This window comes from Saimiri boliviensis, chromosome 4, assembly GCF_048565385.1.
Source record: "Saimiri boliviensis isolate mSaiBol1 chromosome 4, mSaiBol1.pri, whole genome shotgun sequence".
In the NCBI taxonomy this organism is placed as follows: Eukaryota; Metazoa; Chordata; class Mammalia; order Primates; family Cebidae; genus Saimiri; species Saimiri boliviensis.
The window spans coordinates 150,208,543-150,222,835 of record NC_133452.1 but is presented as its reverse complement, the minus strand read 5'-3'; the positions used below and the strand labels follow the sequence as shown (position 1 = coordinate 150,222,835).

General features: G+C 40.2%; 1 protein-coding gene across 4 annotated transcripts in view; it reads right to left on the bottom strand.

Annotated features, from left to right (window-relative positions):
• HIVEP1 (HIVEP zinc finger 1) overlaps positions 1–14,293 on the bottom strand; it is a 145,401-nt gene that overhangs the window by 38,363 nt on the left and 92,745 nt on the right. The gene's annotated exons all lie outside the window — the stretch shown is intronic.

The following is a 14,293-nucleotide window of genomic DNA, read 5'->3' as shown; positions in this document are numbered from 1 at the left end:
GGCTCCATGGGGTTAAAGAAAGTGGTAACTAACGAGAAGTCTTGAGCTTGTCTTCCAGCACTGCAGATAAGGAAACAGCCTGTCAGAATTCCCTCTGCTTGCAACAAAACTGATTGACTGGTTGACACTGGTTGGAACTAGCATGGCTGACTGGGACCTGTACAGAATAGACTTACTTGCCAGATGAGCGACCTTCTGACATCAGAGCCAGTATTTTCACCACAGGTTTCACACCGACTCCCTCCAAATTTGCAACCCATGAAGAAGCACGAAGAGACAACCGTGCCTGCTCAAGGGACTTTCCAAACCTCTCCTCCCTTTCCGGCAATCATTAATCAACCCCAAAACCCCTCCTCCAGCATCCCTTGCTTTTAGATACTGCTTTAAGTTGGTGAAGCAAGACAGATTTGAGCATCTCCTGCATGGCTGACTTGTCATTAACCCTTCTCTCTATAAAAATCCAGTGATTCAGTGTCTGGCTTTTCACTGAGTGCAGGTGAATGGACCTAGATTGGTTTGGTAACAGTACCTGACTCTGTCTACACAATGGTCTGAGAAGCCTGGCCAACAAAGAAGAAAATTCAACCCTCTCATGCTGAGTGTCTTGTCTCACTAAGGATCTTTTAAAAGAAACTTTTCAGCAAATTTATAAATACGCAAAACTGATATTCTCATGAGAAAAAGGGCCGCTGTTATATTTTTTAGGGTAGACCATAGTCAGGACCGCCACGAAATATCGCTGATGTAACAATTGTATCAATGAATAGAAAATTAGGAAACTAAAATAACCCACTTATTTGTGGTTTCTTACCAACAAAATTAAGAAGTCATAAGGTTGTAATAGACTTTGGTTAAAAAACAAAATCCCCATTTTCACTGAACAAAATGTTTAATGGCTATCTTTCTTTGTCATTAGCAAAAGGTAGGGCAGGTAGGCAGTTAGGGAGTCAGGCAGAAAGAAGGTAAAACTTATTGCAAGAGAAATGAAATCACCTTCATTTTTAGCTGTGTTGGAAATAAATCAGTATTTAAGTGACAATACCCACAATCTATCAACTATTGTATTTTAGGGCAACAATTCCTTGCCATGATTTAGTTTCATTTCCATTTGCTGGATTGTTGGGCATATGAACAAAAATTATTCAACCTTATATTACTCTATCTGTAGAAAAGGCAACTACTTAATTCTCCACTATTTTCAAATAGCTGTTGCAATGTACGTATTTGAAATTCATATTGAACCAAAATGGCTACACTGCAATAACTACTTATTGAGGATAAAATTTATATTAGAAATATTCTAGTCATATTCTGACATCAGTTTATATGCTCTTATATCATTGTTAAATGAAAAAATGCATACTATTCCATTAAAGATGTATTTACCCACCACAATTGAAAAACAAAAGGAGGGTCTCATAACCAAAATATTTGAGCTAAAAAAATACAAAAAAAGTATCAGTATTATTCACTTTTACAAAATGTTGTTGAACAAATCTTCTTTTACTTTCCAAAACCCTCACTCATGAAATGATGTTTCCCCACTAGTTTTCCCTTATTAAGATGAATGTAAGAAAAGTCACTGATGTATTTTTTTGCCTCTCATTAACTCTATCAGGCAAGTAGGCAAAGTAAAAAATGATGCTTATCACCCTGGGGCAAGTAGTCTCTCTACCCTCTTCCAAAAGCTGGAGGTGGGTGTCATAAAGGTGTAAAAGTCAGTAGGCTATTAAAATAAACAAAGAAACAGATGAGAAATCACTTGGATGAGAGGCTGGCAGAGCTGAAACACCATGGACTTAAACATAATCTACCCATGTCAAGCCCCATCCAGGGCCTATTCAACCAGAATCTTGGCCATGGGAGATATGCCTGTGTTGCTCTGTTTCACAAACATTTTAGAATAAACTTTCATTGTTAAAGTTATGCAGTTTAAACAATGTCTTATACTCCAAAGAAAAATGCAAAAATTCAACCCAGAAATATTGTATGTGATTTAAACAACAGCAAAAAATTTAACCTTGTACTTAAAAGAAAATGATGTTGAAGATACAGGAACTGCTAAACTTAAGATCCGTATTTCTTTATAAGAGAACTGTTTCCTAAAAATCTACTGGGAGTTAAGAATTTGAATAACAGATATTTTAAACAGAACTTCTAAACTACATGTTTCAGTTTTAGATATAGACAGATTCCTCTCTCATTTGCCAAAGCTTGTAACACATTCTACCTGTATCATTGTTGATACTTGGTTCTCCATTTAATCTTATCATGACTGGTGCTATTTCCTTCAAAACTTTGCATACTCCTTTACTTTCTGGCAACCTGGTTTACTTCAGAAAGCTTTGCCTCTATGATATCTTCATATATGTTTTCTGGTCAACTTTTTTTGGAACAAGGTTCTTTTCTTTAGGGACATCAATTATGTTTTTTCTCGATCACCCAAACAATAATTTAAATTGCTTTCCTCTCTTTGGGTTTTTATCTTTTGTTTTCTCTACAATTTTCTAAAGCTTTCCTTTTATGCCAATAATTGAATTGTCAGGCCATTACGTTCTTTACTGCTTCATATTTATTCATTAGTTTTAGACCGATGTTATTTTTGTTCTCATTTTATTCCCTTAGTTCCATTTTTCCTATTTCATCTCATTTTATTGTCTCATATTAAGTTTGAGCTCTTGCTTTAATACTTTTATGATCTTTAGTTCTGCACTTAAGAACACTTCTGTTTCTAGGGTAATACTTCCTTTAAGGCAGAATTCAGCCTGTCTTCTACATTCTCAAGGTTCTTGTACTGCCTGAGATCATAGGGAATGGTGAGGGAGTAGCACTCAGCTGAGAACATACTCCTGACAGTCTTTTTCTGAGTTGTGTTCATTCTTCTAGGTTTTGATCTTCTTTCTTTAACAGGGTTCACTATCCTTGTTCAAGGGATAAAGCCCACTCTATCACTGATGCTTGAGAGGAGAGGAGGTAGTGAGATGACCCTGGAGCTTGGTTCAGTCTTAATTCAAGGACTTTTTTGCGGTTGTTAGGAGGGGAGAGGCTAGTGGAGGGGATGAGAAAGGTGCACACAGAGGGACGATAGCAGGTGTATGTGAGAAGAATACTGCACTATCACTTTAGAGGTGGAAGTGAAAGCAAGGTGCCTGCCTCTCCACAGATTTTCACTTTCCATCGCTTGACTCTCAAGATCTGGGGCTGAACTGCTCAGAGAGGGCAGCTAAGCCATCAGGCTAGGAATTATAGACAAATATCTTCTCTTGAGAACCAAGGCCCTAGAGTGGAAGGCAGCAGACCCTTGGGTTTTCAGAAAATGAAATACTTGGAAGTTTTTTAAAGTTACCCTCATCTGGATTTGTTTTAAATCTATCTATTACAGAGGGACTGGAGTTATTTTCTCTTGTCCTCTTATCTATAGCAAAAAGCACAATCATCAAACCTTGTGGCTGTGTCCACAAAATAGTTAAGAGGATGCACAGACCATAGTGCTTCAAAGCAGAAATGAAACTGGTGTGAAGAGGAGGAGGAGATAGCTGTTCACCATCAGCGCTTGTGCTTTTCCATTATTTTAAAGGCAACTTGTCATTAAGGTGAACTACAACAGAAAACACATTAGAGGAAACAAAGACCAAGCAGTGGAAGGCAGCCCAAGGACCCACATGGAGCCTATGCAATGTGATCACTCCCCTCTAACCCCACCAACCCTGCCACGCCTGCCAACCAGTGCCCCACCGACCCTCTGTCTCAGCGGAAGGACACGTTTTCTATTCACCACCCTAAAAATGCTGTCATTTTGATGTTTGTTTTTTACCATTACTAAGGTTGGGCGTGCTTGGTGCACAACAGCATTGAAACACAACTCTCTGTCCTTACACAGGGAGGGCTTAGAATCAGATTGGGAAGGGAGGAGGAAGACTCAAAACAGGAGTCAGCCGGCCGCTGAAAACTGTTTCCTCCCACTCGTCAGCATGCTACCGGTAATGGCTGAAAAATCAGGCAGAAACTCTAAGATATCAACACATCCAAAATCTAAACATGACTTCATTTAACAGATACAAAGCACACTTAGGAGAGGGACCCAAATCAGCAGCACTGCCCCTGTCAGATCACTGCCCTGGGCTTCGAAAGAAAAGCCAGAGCTCTCCCTCAGGTAGGTGGTCAAGAATAGCTTAGGAAGACCAGAAGGGCCACTTCGTTGAAAAAAAGTTAAATAGTTGGGGACGTATAAGTGAAGATTCCTGGGTTCTATGTGAAGTCACTGACATGTTATTTTCCAAGGCACTAATCTATTTATTAGGGCGTCTATGTTTCTTTGTAGAAGAACACCAAGGAGTTTGAAATATCAGTCAGCTGATTTTCAGGATTACTTCTAGAAAGTAATAGATTAAAAGCAAGCAAGTTTCCTGGCTCAAGAGTGCATCTTAGTTGCCAGCGAGCTGTGGCAAAGAATGTTCTTATGGTAAGTAGTAGGGATGATAAACCACAACTCGTAGTGTGTTTAAAATCCTGTCTTGATTAAAGGTGAACTTACGAATAAATCTCTCTTTTTAGATTTACTCAGAGACATGTCAGTGTGAAAAACTTCAGATCTCTTTTGGGCCTTAGGAACACAAGAAGTACCTGCTTTCTAACGACTGAGAGCATGCTGGGTCAGAAGGTCAAGAGATCAGACAGGGAGACCATTTAGAAGGCTTTTTTCAGTAGTTTGTGCAAGAGTTAAAATGTAACCCTGAACTCAGGTAGTGACAGTGACAGTGGCCTCTTATCTGATTCAAACTAAGAAAGCCCAAGAAAGGTTTGTCAAAGATTCTGCTGAGGTTTCCCGTCTGAGCACTGAGTTAGTTTGGAAAAGAAAAAAACCCATTCACTTTCTATTCCACTGAATCTCAAACTCAATATACATGCATAGAATTGTAAACTGTAGCTGGAAATTCAGGACAAGAAATTTTCAATAGGAAAATGGTTAGGCTAATTATGGCACAGCCACTTAACATAACATTATACATCCATTTAAAATAATTACAAAGATTACATAGCAATATGAAAATTATGATACATTAAGTATACGCGCACATTCTTTTCTTCCTCTAGAGAGAGGTCTGGGCTAGAGGCACTGATCTGGGAATACGCAGTGAGAGCTGTTTTTGTAAAAGAACATAAATGATAAGCCAAAGACAATATGCTGTGGAGAGAGGAGGTCTCACATGAGAAGGATGGGTAATCCCTACACTTCCGGGCGAGCTAGAAAGAAAAAGAAACAAGGGGATATCAGAAAGATGGGAGAAAATATGTGACAGAGAAACGGCCAAGAAGTGGGGGTTTGGAGACTTTTGAAAAGGCAGACGTGACTGTGGGTGTTGACTATCAATTCAGATACACAGATGGAAATTAACAAGGGGTCCCTGGGCTTGGCGGCCACTGGAAGTAGGAAGACATCATTATCTCTGAAAGCAGTGGCGGCAGGGCTCTGGAGGTAAAAACCCTCTCATATACGCCAGTGAGCAGTGAGGGAGGGCATGAGGACGCAGAGAGCCTGCAAACACAGGCGCTCTTCTGGGGATGCGGCTGTAAAGGAAAAGAGAAAGACAAGATGGCAAGAGTCAAAGGAGGGTGAGGGAAGGCTTCTTCAGGGTACGGAAGGGTTGAGTGTGACTATAAACAGGTAGTGAAAGTAGGCAGAGAGAACCAGACTAAGCTGCAAGACAGAAAAATTAAATTAAAAAATTAAGCAAATAATGTGTGATAAAGGGGTATACTCAAGAGGCTACCACGTAGATGTGGGAACAGTTGATTACGACGGAGGTGAGGAAATGCCTGCGAAAAGCTCTGGCGGCAGCACATCTGACTAGAGCCTACCTTGGCAGGGGGACGAGTACTTTTCAGTTAGGGAACGGGAGGAACAAGGTGAACAGGAAAATGCCTAAGGCTCATGAAGAGCAGGGAGCCAGTCTTGCTGTCTATTAGTAGAGAGGGAGATAGGATGGAAGAGGTATTCTAGGACCAGTTTACTCTGGGCCCTGAACACAAAGCAGAAGAGACTGGAATTCACTTTGCAAGCGAGAGGAAGCCACATTCGACTAAGTTCTTCCCATTCCTCATGGAATACAGTTCAAGCATCTTAACATGGCCAAGACTGCAGGGTCATCTGACTGGCGACCCTCCAACCTCCCTCCACACCACTTCCCCTGACTCGCTCCGCTTCAGCCTCTGGTAAACTTTCTCCTCCTTGAACTAGCCCATCTCATTCCTGCCCCTGGGGTTTGTACTTGCCATCTCCTCAGCTTGAAAAGCCCTCCCTACACCCAACCCTTTAAATGACAGGGTCATGTTCAAGTCTCAACTCGCTGCACCAGCGGTGCCTCCGGGCTGTTCCTCCACTCTACCTAAAGTCGGTGTTCCCGTCCTGCCCACCGCATCCTTCCTCAATTCCTTCCTCATTGCAGTCACAACCTAGAACACCCTGTTCGCCTGTTTACGTGTCTTTTTCTGCCTTTGGATTAGGATGGGCTGAGGAAGTCCACACTCACTCACAGGCTCTTTAACATGGGCCCGCAGCAGGTGCTCACATGAGGGGCGGGACAGGAGGCCAGGAAGCACCCCGAGCATGCAGACAGAGCCCACAGGCATGAAGCCAGCCCTCCCAGAGCGCCTCTCCCTCTGAGCAAAGCCTTGGGCTTTAAGCTGCTGGGGAAAGGACAGTGGACGTCACCACAAGGACAGACAGAAAACACCCTGCAGCCAGGGGAGGGACAGAGGAGGAGAGACCCTCTACCGCAGGGGAGGCAGGAAACTGTTGTGAGACCAAAATCCCACACCAAAAGTATTTCAGTCCCTTCCCATGGGGGAGCAGCTGGAAATACAGGGACGGCCGAGACTGAGACCGGACCAGGAGAATGGAGCAACTCCCCAACCAGAAGCCCAGCCTGAGTGGGAGGCAGCAGCAGCCCACTGCCAGGGAGGCCCCCAGCCCATGGTGCAGGAGGCTCCAAGCTGAGCAGGGACACCAGCACTGGGAAAGGCCCCCAGCATCCCAGTCCCCACCAGAAGCACAAGGAACCGGCAGGCCATCGCTGGAAGAATGGAAAGCCAGAGTGTACACTGAACATCCAAGCCCGGCTCAACTCTCGAATGGGCAGGCTCAATTGTCCTCCCAATCACCTGCCAGAACAGGGCCCATTTCCGGCCTCCAGAAGCTACCCACTTCAGTAGTGAGAAAGAAAAGAAACTCTTTCTCTGAGGAACACAAGTCCCCTTTAATTGTCAGGCTCAGAGAGGCACTGAGATGTTGCAGCGTGCGACAGCAGCCGTGTCTCACTCTCCCACTTGAGCTAAATAATTACCTTCTGAAGCCACCTGCTATGTGTGCCCTACACTAAATCAAAGCCAAGTGCCATAAAATGCCACACACCGGACATTAACTAATAGCCAGCCAATCACTAACCAATGCTATCTCTGTAAACCAATGGGAATTCCTGTCAAACAACTATCAGCCCACGCCTCATCCCCTTTTGCCTTATAAAACCTGCTTGTAACAATGACCAGATAGAGCACTCTCCAAGGCAACTTCAAGTGTGCCCCAGGCAGCTGTGTTTAACCTTGGCTTTCAAATAAACTCGCTGTATTAATTCTGCCTCAATTTCTTTCTTTAGGTCAATAGTATCTACTGTTAACAACCAAAATTAAATACACACACACACGCACACACACACACACGCACACACACACACACAAGAGGCACATGCTTTCACTGTCAAAGCAATCACCTCTGCCAGACTCTGAGATGACCCGGGTGTTGGAGCTCTCAGAGACTTTAAAATAACTGTGTTTAATATGCTAAAAAAAATCCAGAGGAAAAGGTAGATAACATGCATTTACAAGTGGGAATTTAGACAGAGAGAGGATCAAATAAAATGCTAGAAATAAAAATCAGAGCAAGAGAGATAAAGAAAGCCTGTGACGGACTTATTGGGAGACTTGAAAAAACTAAGCAATCTGTAGGAAGCTTACAGATCCCAATAAAAATTACCCAATCAGAAACACAAAGAGGAAAGAAAAAAGAGGTAAGAAAAGGAAAGTGAAGGGAAAGGAGTAGAGGGAAGGAAAAAAGGTAAGAAAAAAAAAATGAAAAGAATGAAAATAGACAAGTACGTTGGGAGCCGCAGGACAGTATCAGTATCAAATAGTGTGACATATACCTGGTTTTGCAGAGGGAAAAGAAAGAATAGAGCAGTAGAAATATGTGAAAAAATAATGGCCACAGATTTTTCCCCAAATAATGAAAACAACAAATCATACACCCAAAAAGCCTAAATAACCCATAGCGAAGATGACTAAGAATATGAAATAATAAACATACAGAAGGAATTTTAAAAATACTGAGAAAAAGAAGAAAAGGGAGGAAAAATAATTAGATATCATATTCAAACTCCTGAAAACCAAACATAAAGAAAAAATCCTGAAAGACGCCAGAGGGTAGAAAAACATTACACACAGAGAATCAAAGGTAAAAATTAAAGCAGATTTCTCAACAGAAACCATGGAGTGATATTTTTACACTACTGAAAGAAAAAAGAAAACTGTCCAACCCAGAATTTCATATTGAGAAATAATTTGGCTTTCAAAAATGAGGGCCAAAGAAAGACTTTTTCAGAAAAGCAAAAGCTGAGAGATTTCATTGTCTTCAGACCTATACTGAAATGTTAAAACTTAAATGGGGATCTATATGTATAAATGAAGAGCTCTGAAAATGGTAAAATCCTAAAAAGAACTTTAAATTTTATTGCTTCAAAATTTCACCAATGTAAAATATAATTCAGTGTAAAGCTGTACTGTCCAATATAGCAGCATGGCAGGTGAAATAATGGCCCCATAAAATGGCCACACCCCAACCTCTGGAACCTGTAAATGTTTCTGTATGTGGCAAAGGGGACCCTGCAAATGTGATAATGTTATGTATTTTCACACGGGGAGATTATCCTAGGTTACGGCAGGACTCTCAAATTTAATTACAAAATCCCCTAACAATGGAGAATCTCTTCTAGCTGAAGGCAGAGGTATCAAACAACCGAAGAGGCGGGAGAGAAACTGGAAATGAGACCTGACCTGCCATTGCTGGAGATGGAGAAAGAGAGCTGTCATCCAAAGAACACGGTGGCCTCTAAAAGCTGGGTACGGCCTTCACCTGACAGCTCACAAGAACATGACAACTACAGCTACAGGAGTTAATTCTGCCAGTAACCTGACTAAGCAGGGAAACAGACTTTCCCCTGGGGCCTCCAGAAGACAGACCTGCTGACATCATCACTCTAGCAAGCTAAGACCTGGGTCAGGCTTCTGACCTACAGATCCACAAGACAGTAAGCACTGTGTCTACTGCCACATTTGCAGCAATTTGTCACGTAGCAAAAGAAAACGAATACGTGTATATCTTGTTTTGTTGAGCTTCACTTTACTGAGCCTCACAGATACTGTGCTTTTTACATTAAAGGTTTGTGGCAACTCTGCAGGGAGCAAGTCTATCTTGGCACCATTTATCCAAACATGCACTTACTTCTTGTGTCGGACACATTTTTGGTAATTCCTGCAATATATTTCAAACTCTTGCATTATTATTATTACATCTGTCATGGTGATCTGTGATCAGTGAGCTTTGTTTTTACTGTTCTAATTGTTCTGGGGCTGCATTAACTGTGTCCACGTAAGATCGTGAACTAAATAAACGTTGTGTGTGTTCTCATTGCTCCATCAACCGCCATTCCCCAGTCTCTCTGCCTCTCCTTGGACCTGCCTATTACCCAAGACACAACAAGGTTGAAATTATGCCAGTTAATAAGTCTACAAGGGCCTCTAAGTGTTCAAGTGAAAGGAAGAGTTGTATGTCTCTAACTTTAAATAAAAAACTAGAAATGATTAAGCTTACTTAAGATGGCACGTCGAAAGCTGACGTAGGCTGAAGGCTAGGATGCTTGTGCCAGTAAGCCAAGTTGTGAATGCAAAAAAACGTTATTGAAGGAAATTAAAAGTGCTACTCCAGCAAACACACAAATGGTAAGAAAGCACAACAATCTTATTGCTGATATGAAGAAAATTTTAGTGGTTTGGACAGAAGATGAAACCAGCCACAACATCCCGTAAGCCAAAGCCTAATCCAGAGAAAGGCCCTAACTCTCTTCAATGCTATGAAGGCTGAAACAGGTGAGGAAGCAGCAGAAGAAAGGTTGAAAGCTAACAGAAGTTAGTTCAAGAGATAAAAGGAAGGAGGCCATCTCCATAACATAAAAGAGCAAGGTGAAGCAGCAGGTGCTAATGTAGAAGCTGCAGAAAGTTATCCAAAAGATTTCACTAAGATAACTGAGGAAGGTGGCTAGAGTAAACAATGAATTTTCAATGTAGATAAACCAGCCTTCTATTGGAAGAAGATGCCATCCAGGGCTTTCATAGCTAGAGACGAGAAGTCAATGCCTGGCTTCAAAGCTTCAAAGAACAGGCCGACTCTCTTGTTAGTGGCTAAAATAGCTGGTGGCTTTAAGTTGAAGCAAATGCTGATCTACTATTCCGAAAAATCCTTAGGACCCTTAAGAATCATGCTAAATCTACTTTGCCTGTGCTCAACAGATGGAACAACAAAGCCTGGATGACAGCTCATCTATTTATAGTATGGTTTACTGAATTTTCTTTCTTTTTTTTCTTTTTTGAGACAGAGTCTCACTCTTGTTGCCCAGGCTGGAGTGCAGTGGCATAATCTTGGTTCACCACAACCCCTGCCTCCAGGGTTCAAGCCATTTTCCTGCCTCATCCACCAGAGTAGCTGGGATTACAGGTGTGTGCCACCACACCCAGCTAATTTTGTATTTTTTGTAGAGACAAGGTTTCTCCATGTTGGTCAGGCTGGTCTTAAACTCCCAACTTCAGGTGATCTGCCCGCCTTAGCATCCCAAAGTGCTGGGATTACAGGCATGAGCCACCGCCCCCAGCCAGTTTACTGAATAGTTTAAGCCCACTGTTGAGAGTCACTACTCAGAAAAAAAAGACTTCTTTTAAAATATCACTGCTCATTGACAATAAACCTTGTCATCCAAGAGCTCTAATGGAGTATTTTGACTTTCAAGCCTTACTATTTAAGAAATTCATTTCATAAGGTGATAGCTGTCATAGACAGTAATTCCTCTGACGGAACTGGGCAAAGTAAATTGAAAGCCTTCTTGAAAGGATTCGCCATTCTAAATGCCACTAAAAGTATTCATGATTGATGAAAGGAGGTCACAATAGCGACATTAACAGGAGTCTGGAAGAAGCAGATTCCAGTCTTCATGGATGACTTTGAGGGATTCAAGACTTCAGTGGAAGAAGTCCCTGCAGATGTGGTGGAAAGAGCAAGAGAACCAGAATTAAACTGGAGCTTGAAGATGTGACTGAATTGCTGCAATCTCATGATAAGGCTTAAATGAATAAGGAGATGCTTCAATGAATGAGCAAAGAAAGTGGTTTCCTGAGATGAAATCTGTAAACACTGCTGAAATGACAACAAAGGATTTAGAGTGCTACATGAACACAATTGAGAAAGCAGTGGCAGGGTTTGAGAGGACTGACTCCAATTCTGAAAGAAGTTTCACTCTAGGTGAAATGCTACCAAAGAGCATCACATGCTATGGAGAAATCTTTCACGAAAGTAAAAGCCAATGTGGCAACCTTCATTGCTTTACTTTAAGAAATGGCAACAGCCACTCCAATCTTTAGCCACCACTACCCTGATCAGTCAGCAGCAATCTGCAATGAGGCAAGACCCTCTACTAGCAAAAAGATTATGACTGGCTGAAGACTCAGATGATAGGTAGCATTTTTCGGCAATATTTTAAAAATTAAGGTATGGATATTGTTTTATTAGACAAAATGCTATGAAAGCCAATACTCATTTACACAATTAACAGACTACAGTATAGTGTAAACATAACTTTGGTACGCATTGGGAAATAAAAAAATTGATGCGACTTGGTTTATTGCAGTATTTGCTTTACTGCAGTGGTCTAAAAATAAACCCACGGCATCTCCACAGTATGAATATTCAAGAAGCCACTAGGCACACTGCCTATTGGCTAGTCACATTTTAAAACAAAGTATGCAGTTCAACAAAGTTAAGAGGACATAGAAAGTATGTTCCCTGAACACAGCAAAATTAAACTAAAAACAAATAGCAGAGAGAGACGTGGAAAATCGCCAGATGTTTGGAAATTCATCAATATAATTCTGAATAGCCCAGAGTTCAAACAGGACATCACAAGAGAAATTAGAAAAATCAAAATAAAACTAACAAACTAAGAAACTATGATAAAGAATATCTACCTCATGCCAATGATATGCAATACTCAAAACTAAATCCTAGAAAAATCTCTTCCTGAGGTCTGGGATAATAAGAGGATTCCTACAATAGCCACTTATTTTTAATCACTTCTGTAGACCGGTTCAGCTAACACAATGAAATATTAAAAAGAAATGAAATATAAATGATGGTAAGAAAATAGCATTATTTCTTGATAACAAAATGGTCTCCTAGAGAACTCAAACGAAATCACTGAAAATCTATACCCAAAAAGAGAGTTCAGTACAGAAATACACAAATATCAGTCTTTTTCCTTATGCCATAAATGATTACTTAGAAAACACAATGGGAAATATTCTTTAATATTAATAAAAATATTAAAATGCCGTGACATAATTTAGCACAGAATATTCTAAAGATACAGAGAATTTAAAAAGTTTTTAGCATGAGTTGTTTTTTTTTTAATGGCTTACATAATAAAGAAACACAGCATGCCTCTGGGGGGAAAAATCATATTTTGAATACATCAATTTGCAAATACCTAAGTTTTATAAAATTTCAAACAATAAAAAATTTTACTCTTTTCAGAAATATAACATGCCTCCAATCTTCATGAGAAAATAAACACTCTAAATTTAACAATAAAATTCTGAAATAAAATTATGTAAAGACAACTTATGGAAAAGATATTACATGATTAAGACAGTATTTTCTCAAGATCAGATCCATGGTTAAACCAAGAATCCATAAGAAGATCTTCTCTCTCTCTCTCTCTCTTTCTCATGCACACACACACACACACACACATACACACACACACACTTAGCAAATAAAAAAGGTGCCATATTTCAGCAGTTTGGGGAAAAGAGATAAAGATTCAAGTCTCATACAACGGATGGTAAAGTAGAAGCAGATCTTAAGCAAACACATGTACCAAAATAAGTTCAACAATTCATTGTAAGAAATAAAACCACAGAAAGAACAAGAAAAACAGGGATAAATGTTTAGCTTACCTTGGGCTGGGATTATATTTCCTAAGTAAAAAAGTAAGCAAAGCGATTTGAATACATAAAAACTAAAGACTGTGTTTGTGTGAGTGTGTGTAATTTTCATTTTAATAAGCAAGTGACAAACTGAGAAAGTATCTGCAACATGTAAGGCAAGGGTTAATATGATCACATATAAAGAACTTTTATAAGGGACTTCTAGTAATGAAGAACTAAGTAATTCAGATGATCCTCCTCTGAGAACAGATTACCTAGACAAAATATAAATATCATATTTATTGAAGGCAATTAAGCAGTAAAAAGAGAGTTACTAAGACCAGATCCAGGAGAAGATAACCAAGTCCAAAAAGGGGCAATCGGTATGTGGGACTCCTTTTGCTCAGGGAGGGTTTATCTATTCAAAGAGCAGCTAAAGTGCTGGGCAGTTCTGACAATCTAAATGAGCTAAAGGTACAAACGACAGATCCCAGGGCATGCCACGCATGGAGTCCATGTTAAAACCTGCATGTTTTCAGCTGAGAACATAAAGGACTTCATTCTGGGAATAAGGGAGAACTGGATAAAGATCAAGCTTCACATAAACTGCAACTCACTCTCAATGGCCCCAAAAATCCCACACTCCAAAACTCAATTTAGATGAATCTTAGATTGTCAGTTCTCCTATAAGCCTGGCAGAAGAAAATTGAAATCTTCTTTGAAGGAGATATTGTCAACTTAGGCTTTAAAACATTTCTATAATTTTTAAAATAAAATGTCCATCACATATTAAAAGATAACCAGGCATCTGAGAAAAGAATTCAACATGAAAGAATCAACATTATTAATAGATTTACAAGGGCCCAATATACTGGAATGAATACACAAAGACTTTAAAGCAAATATGCTAATTTAATAAAAACAAGAATACTGAAAATTTCAGAGAACTAAAAGTAAAAAAGACATAGCAGATTTGAAAAGCCAAATATAA